Source organism: Geospiza fortis, unplaced genomic scaffold (genome assembly GCF_000277835.1).
Source record: "Geospiza fortis unplaced genomic scaffold, GeoFor_1.0 scaffold285, whole genome shotgun sequence".
Classification (NCBI taxonomy): domain Eukaryota; kingdom Metazoa; phylum Chordata; class Aves; order Passeriformes; family Thraupidae; genus Geospiza; species Geospiza fortis.
Genome location: NW_005054403.1, coordinates 578,783 through 585,315, shown reverse-complemented (window position 1 = coordinate 585,315; position 6,533 = coordinate 578,783).

Genomic DNA, 6,533 nt, shown 5'->3' with positions numbered 1-6,533 from the left:
CCTTGCATGCAGAAAATGAAACAAATTCAGAAAAGTAGCCATGAACACACCTTCACAGCACAGACAAGGGAGCATAGAGGGAAGAATGCTTCAAACAGCTCCAGAGTAAGAAAAATCCAGAGTAAGGAAAATATAAATAACAATAATAATTAAAAAAAAAAACCCAAAACAAAAAACCAACCACAATTTGGAGTGAAGGAAACTCCATTCAGTAGTAATCATGGGCTGACTGTTCAATGTCTTTTGCTGTATTTGGGCACATAAGCCTTTTCAGGAATGAAATTTTTTTCTTCTTACTATACTTATCTCTAAGAGATGCAAAACCTGGGGAGTTTGCCCTCACTTAAGCTAAAAGCATGTATTTAATAAGCATGTTCTCTTAAGCCCTAAAAGAAATCCTGAAACGTATGCACATACTTCTAAATGTTTAAAATTAATTTTCTGAGAATGACAACATAAACCCAAAATGCATCTCTTTCTTTTTTCTAAACATTTTTAGACAGTGATAATTGTTATCTTTTAAGAGATAGCCATTAGGTATTAAGAATTAGGCCTACAGGAGCAGATTCTCTCTGTACATGAGCACTGGTGTTATTTTCCTTCTCTTACTAATAACCTCTGGACCAGTATACAGCTGAGCATTAATACAGTCAGGCATTCTCTTGAATAAAAATAGTCACAAGTTTATATGTCTGCACAATCTGGCTTTTAACTAGTAACAGTAGTTATTAACTTCCTTGCAAGGGTTTGCCACCTGTGACACATGTGGCTCACTACAGTCCATTAAAATGACGTCAAAAGACTCTTGTATACTCACGTATTCCATCTGGAGCTCATAACTGTTTTTTATAAAAAGCCTAAAACTCTAAACTTTCTACATGTGGGTCACCTGATTCTGTTGAATATTTTAAAAATCTGAAGCTAAGTACTGTTTCCCCAAAATCAATTTCATCCCTCCTTTTCATTCACAGTTCTATTTGTTTAGCTGGAGATAAACAACATCACCTTATCCAGCGTCCTGAGCATCAATAAAGAACACAGGAAGTTCTTCCCTCTTCATATTTTTTGGAGAACAGAAACATACTTTGACACCTCAGCTGAGGAGAGAACTGAGTAGAGATGCTGCTGACACTACTAACTGCTGACAGCCTAAAACCAAAACACCCCAATAAAATAGGGGGAAAACATAAACACACTCTCGTGTCAGTTTAGCTTTCTTTGATGATTAATGACAGTTTTAAGTGATACAAAGGTGAAAAATGAAATCCCTCTTTGCTCGCTTCCTCAGAACTTTAGATACAGTTAAATTTGTCTGGAAAAATTCTTCTATGACATCTGTCCATCTGCTGAGCAGCTCTGTCCTTTTTACTATTTAAAGTACAAGAGGTTAACACCTCTCCATCTTAGCAGTATGTTTATCACCTGAATCTGAGATTCTGTCTCAATAGAAACATTTTGTAGAAGTTACTGTATCTGGAGAATTGGAGTCAAAATGAGTCTAGTCTGTAACCCATAAAACCTCATTGGTTGTACAACATCATTAAGCAGACATACTTAAATTGAAAAAATCAGGCAGTAAATCAGAACTGCAAGTTCTGACCTAGAGTAAAATAACATGCCATGACACAGAAAGAAGGTTATGAAACTAGCCATTAAGCACACAGCAAAAAACATTCAGATTTTTTTAATACACTAAGCACATTATTAACATGATAAATGCACTACACACTATTGACATAAGGAACCTGTATGAATGACAAACACTGTTATCTTTATCAGCTGAGGTCCAGAGCAGTAACAGACCTAAACATCAGTTTACAGAAAAAACTGAAATTTTTCAGCCATGAAAAAACACAAAGTATTTTACCTCACTTTATTCTACTTAGCCTTACGCAAAAGCATCACCATGTCAGTTTTCCACAAGAACCTTATGAATTTATTTTTCATTTACTGTTACATAAAGAGCATAAACTGCCACGTTCAAATACTTCATTTCTGTTACATGTTTTGGGCCTTACTACCTTTTCCTTGGCCATATTCAGAACCACAACCAAGATCAATGCAGATGTTCTACACTCACACATGCCCTAAATACAGCAAAGCTCAAAGGATCTTGTGGTGGTTTTGTAAGAGCAGTGTAAAAGATTTAACAACATGTTCTGAAAATAGTAAAACTTCCAGCTCAAAAAAACGCCAGTAATAAAATAATTTGTCTTGTTATTACAAATTGTGTTTTGGTTCTCTCCTCATCCACAGCCTAGAAGAAGTTACTACCAATGATATTTTATGAAAACATACAAAGCATCCAAAATGCTAAGCACCAAGTGTTTCATTTCTTGTTAGTGACAGTTTTTCCTCTTGTTTTCAAGAGGCAAAAACTTGCCTGGTTGAATATATTCAAAAGTCCTATTCATCAAGTCTAATGGTATTTATTTGGAATACCAACACTAGACCAATCAGGAAAAAATTCTCTTACCTTTGCTTGCTGTAGCCAAGAACAACTGAAGTAAAAGGACTGCTTGAACAATCTTGAATCTCAAGAAAATATCCTGTATTCTGCCAACACAGCAGTGCTGTTTTCCCCAGGCAACCATTCTAGACAAAACAGATAAATAAATAAACCACAGTGACTAGAAAACATGTAGGACATTATGACAAAATATGTTTCCAACATGAGCATAAATCTTCTCAACCCTGTTATACTATTGGGTATATATTGCACAGAAATGCCCAGATACTCTGTATATTGCCAAGACACTAAGAGAGGAAGAGATGTTTGCTGAAAGAAAAAAAAAAAAAAACAAAACCAAAGAAAACCCATCCAAGCTCTAATTCTCCAAAGACTACAAACACATCAGAGCATGGCCATGTCTCCTTGCGCAAATAAGACTTTCAGCATTTGAAAAACAAATGAACAAACCCCTCCAAAAGATTGGCACAGAACATAAAAACGAAAAAAAGCTAACAGAACAATCATAGAAAGGTTGTCCAAAAGCTTTAATAATCTCAGTAAGTATGTAAGAAAGCATCTCTTCAGTCCTCTACCCACACATTCTCTCATGTGACACCTTAACAGCCACAAATCACAGTGGGCAGCAAGTTCATGAACAGTATCGTGAAAACCTGGCTTGTCCACCTTTCTATTATAAGAGATGTCATTCTATGAAATAATTTTTTTAAGATCTTTTTTAAAAAAGGTGCATCTGAATATTTGGCATGCTGAAAGAAATTTTCAGGTGCTTTTTCTTATACAAAAAAGTTTAGATACATAGTGGTAAGTGATTCTGTAGCTGATTATTGAAACATTCAAAGCAGTAAACTTTACATACTGAATATCTTCCATGCATCAGCTTTAGGGTGGATCAGAGCATTCTGCCCGACACCAGAAGTTTAACTTGGCCATCACAAGTTGGGTGCATGTGCAAGTGCATTGGTTAGCACTCACACTGCTCACAAACTGCACTGAACTTCTGCTCACGCTGTGTCAGGTTGCAGTAGCTTCCCTTCTTTTCAGGCATTGCTAAATGGTGAACTCTTTCAGAAGTTTTAAATTTTTTTTTAAGGTTGGGGCTAAAATGTAATGTTTTTGCAAGATTCACACAAATGTAAATATTTATTAGTTTACAATGGTTACTATGGGCCGAACTCTGCCAGAGAAGTGCCACAGGAATAAACTAAGAAACAGTGAAGTAGCTAGGTAATTGAAACTTAAAAAATTGATTAAACATACATGCAAATAAATTATAAACATATAGCAATTTAACATAGAAACCTAAAGCAAAGGCTTTTTAAAAAGAAAGAGCACTGCAACACTGTTGCCAGTGTTTTCAAGAATTGCAACATGCAATACTTCTAAGAAATAAAAAAAAGCTGACAAAATAAATCATATGCTAAAACAACGGTCATACCTAAAATACACATTTCTATGCAGGAACAGATCGAAACCAAACAAAAAGAAGTTAAAAAGGCCAGAAATGTCAATGGTGGGCTAGCTTTCTAAAGATCCCCAGGAAACATGTCCTCAGCTTGCTTCTCTGAATGCCTAAAAATCGTGTATTAATAAAGTTGTTCCATCAGCAACCTGAGTAGCAGAATTAAATTAATTATCCTAAGAACCTGATAATGAAAATTGTTGTGCTTAAATATATCTGACAACTTCAAGGTCTATGCATTTACAACGTAATTTCCTAGGGTTAAATGAGATGCTCATCCAAAAACTGTTTCCTCTCTTTGCTTACTTACATTTTACAGTCTAGTCGCAAATTAGGTCACTTTCACGCAAAACCAAGCTGCATATCTGTTCTTACATTTTATGGGGAAATCTTTTGTACACTAAACCACCCATCCATAGTGACGTATTTAGACAACAAAACAAACACAACTTCCAGCACCCCTTTTCTCTACTACCTGGACACCAAGAGTTGAAATGTGAATGGGATAAAGCCCAAAAATACTCAGTGGCACCCACAAATGTAGCCATTGATGCTGGTAAGCAATGAGGCAAGCTGCTTGCTTTGTGCCACATATGATACTGATAGAGAACACTCCTACATTCCCTGCTTTTTGTTTTCTCCTTAAGCCTCAATCCTGCAAACAGATGCACATGAAATGAGCTGACTAGGACAGAGGTTTACTCCCGAACCACCAAGCATGCCTTTGTTTTGTTTGGCAGAGCTCATTAGACAATGATGTGAGTGTCCCACCCCCAGAAATAAAAAACTGCATTACAAAAGCCTAAATCTGAGTACAGGAGCCAAGAAATTCCTGGTACTGACTCCAGCCCTGCCTGAGCACTCTGTAGCCCTGAGGAGTTTGAATGGACATTCCTCTAACTCTGGCATTTCAGAGGGAGCTTTGCTAATATTTGTCCAGTGTTTAAACAAAAGGCTGTAATAAATACTTTCTGTACATTTAGGTTTTTGTCTCATCTGGAGTTTTTTGACATTGTACTCACTCCAAGAGATGGGCCTGGCAAAGACAAGTAGGGACAGAGTCAGAGCTTCTTGCTGACTGGACACAGTCACATCAAGAGCTCCAAAACTATTCAAAGCTATGAAGGAAAATTAATGATCCCAGGCAAAGCAATAAAACCCAGATAACAGGACTATAAAGTGAAATACTAACATGGTCAGCTCAACTGACTTTTTGCAAGACTTTGAACAGCTACACTAGTTCAAGACTTGTTCCAATGTTCAGATAAAATATACAATTAAAAGCATTGGGAAAGTAGTGTTTGTGTTCCTTTGTTTTTTGCAACAAAGTTGTTTAGACACTACAAAAAAAAACATATGTTGCTATCTTTTTTAATTAAAAAAGCAGGATATAAAATACAATTTCACCATATCTATTCAAATAAAGATCATATGACACATTCCAAAACATTTGGTCATTGTGTTCTCAAAATTATTTAAGCCCTTTTCTGTATCAGAATCCTAAATCTTCATTCTTAATGATCCTGAACAGTAATGTAATTGCAGATTTATAGTTGTGAACATTACAGAATTAGGCATAAGGGATTCTTTTTATTTGTTATTAATTTGCTCATGTGTTCAAATGAACATTTGTATTCTTCTTCATAATAGATGAATACAGTGTGACTCAGGGAGCCCAGCATAATTATGCATAGTTTTTGCAGCAGGATGAAAAATTTTCACATGTATATCAAGCAAATCTAATTAAGTACAAGAGTTACTGAGCCACCCAAGTGTGGGAAAGAATTCTGTGCACAGACTTCAGGTAAAGATATAACCAGCTGGCTTCCCTTTCTCAGTTACAACTAAGTGGTTTTTATTTGCAAAGAGCTAAGTGTTTGAAATAGATGACAATATAAAACATTTCTTTATGGTCAGCAGAAAAAATGAAAATTCAGAAAACAGAAATTAAAGGCTCAGGCATAAATCTGTTATGTGCTGTTTGCTCTCCATGAAGAGTGTCTTATTTTGACCAATGACAACCTTGCACCCAGGTCTTATAACACTTCACACCATCTTATTAATTTGAAAGTCAAACTATAATTGAGAGCGCTTTTCTTAAAACAAATGAACAAACATATTTTGAAACATTTGAATTTTTTTTGTTTGTCTGTTGTGTGATACATGTTGCAGTTCTGCATTAATATCACGCTCTTTGCAAATTACAGAGGTTAGTGGAAACAAAGACAAGAAGATGGTATAAAAAAGGAGTTTGAATCCCTATCATTAATAATAATTAGCTCATGCCCTATTTCACTTTACTACTTTCCAAGTGTGCACCCATAGGTGACATATCAAGACATTTAGCACTTACCTTCAACAACTGCTCGCCTTGCAGTGCAGCAGATATATTTTCATAGGATTAAAGCCAAAGAAAGTGCAAAACATAAATACAGCAGTTGTGTTCTGTAACATATTTTGTTACATCATTTTTGGAAACATTTCACATCCAAATTTCACAATTCCTGTTGAAAATACATATTTTCTGGCAATCTTTAACATTTAATAAACTATTAGTTCTTTTATGCTAAGGTTTAGCCAGAGCAGGTTCTCACTGCCAAC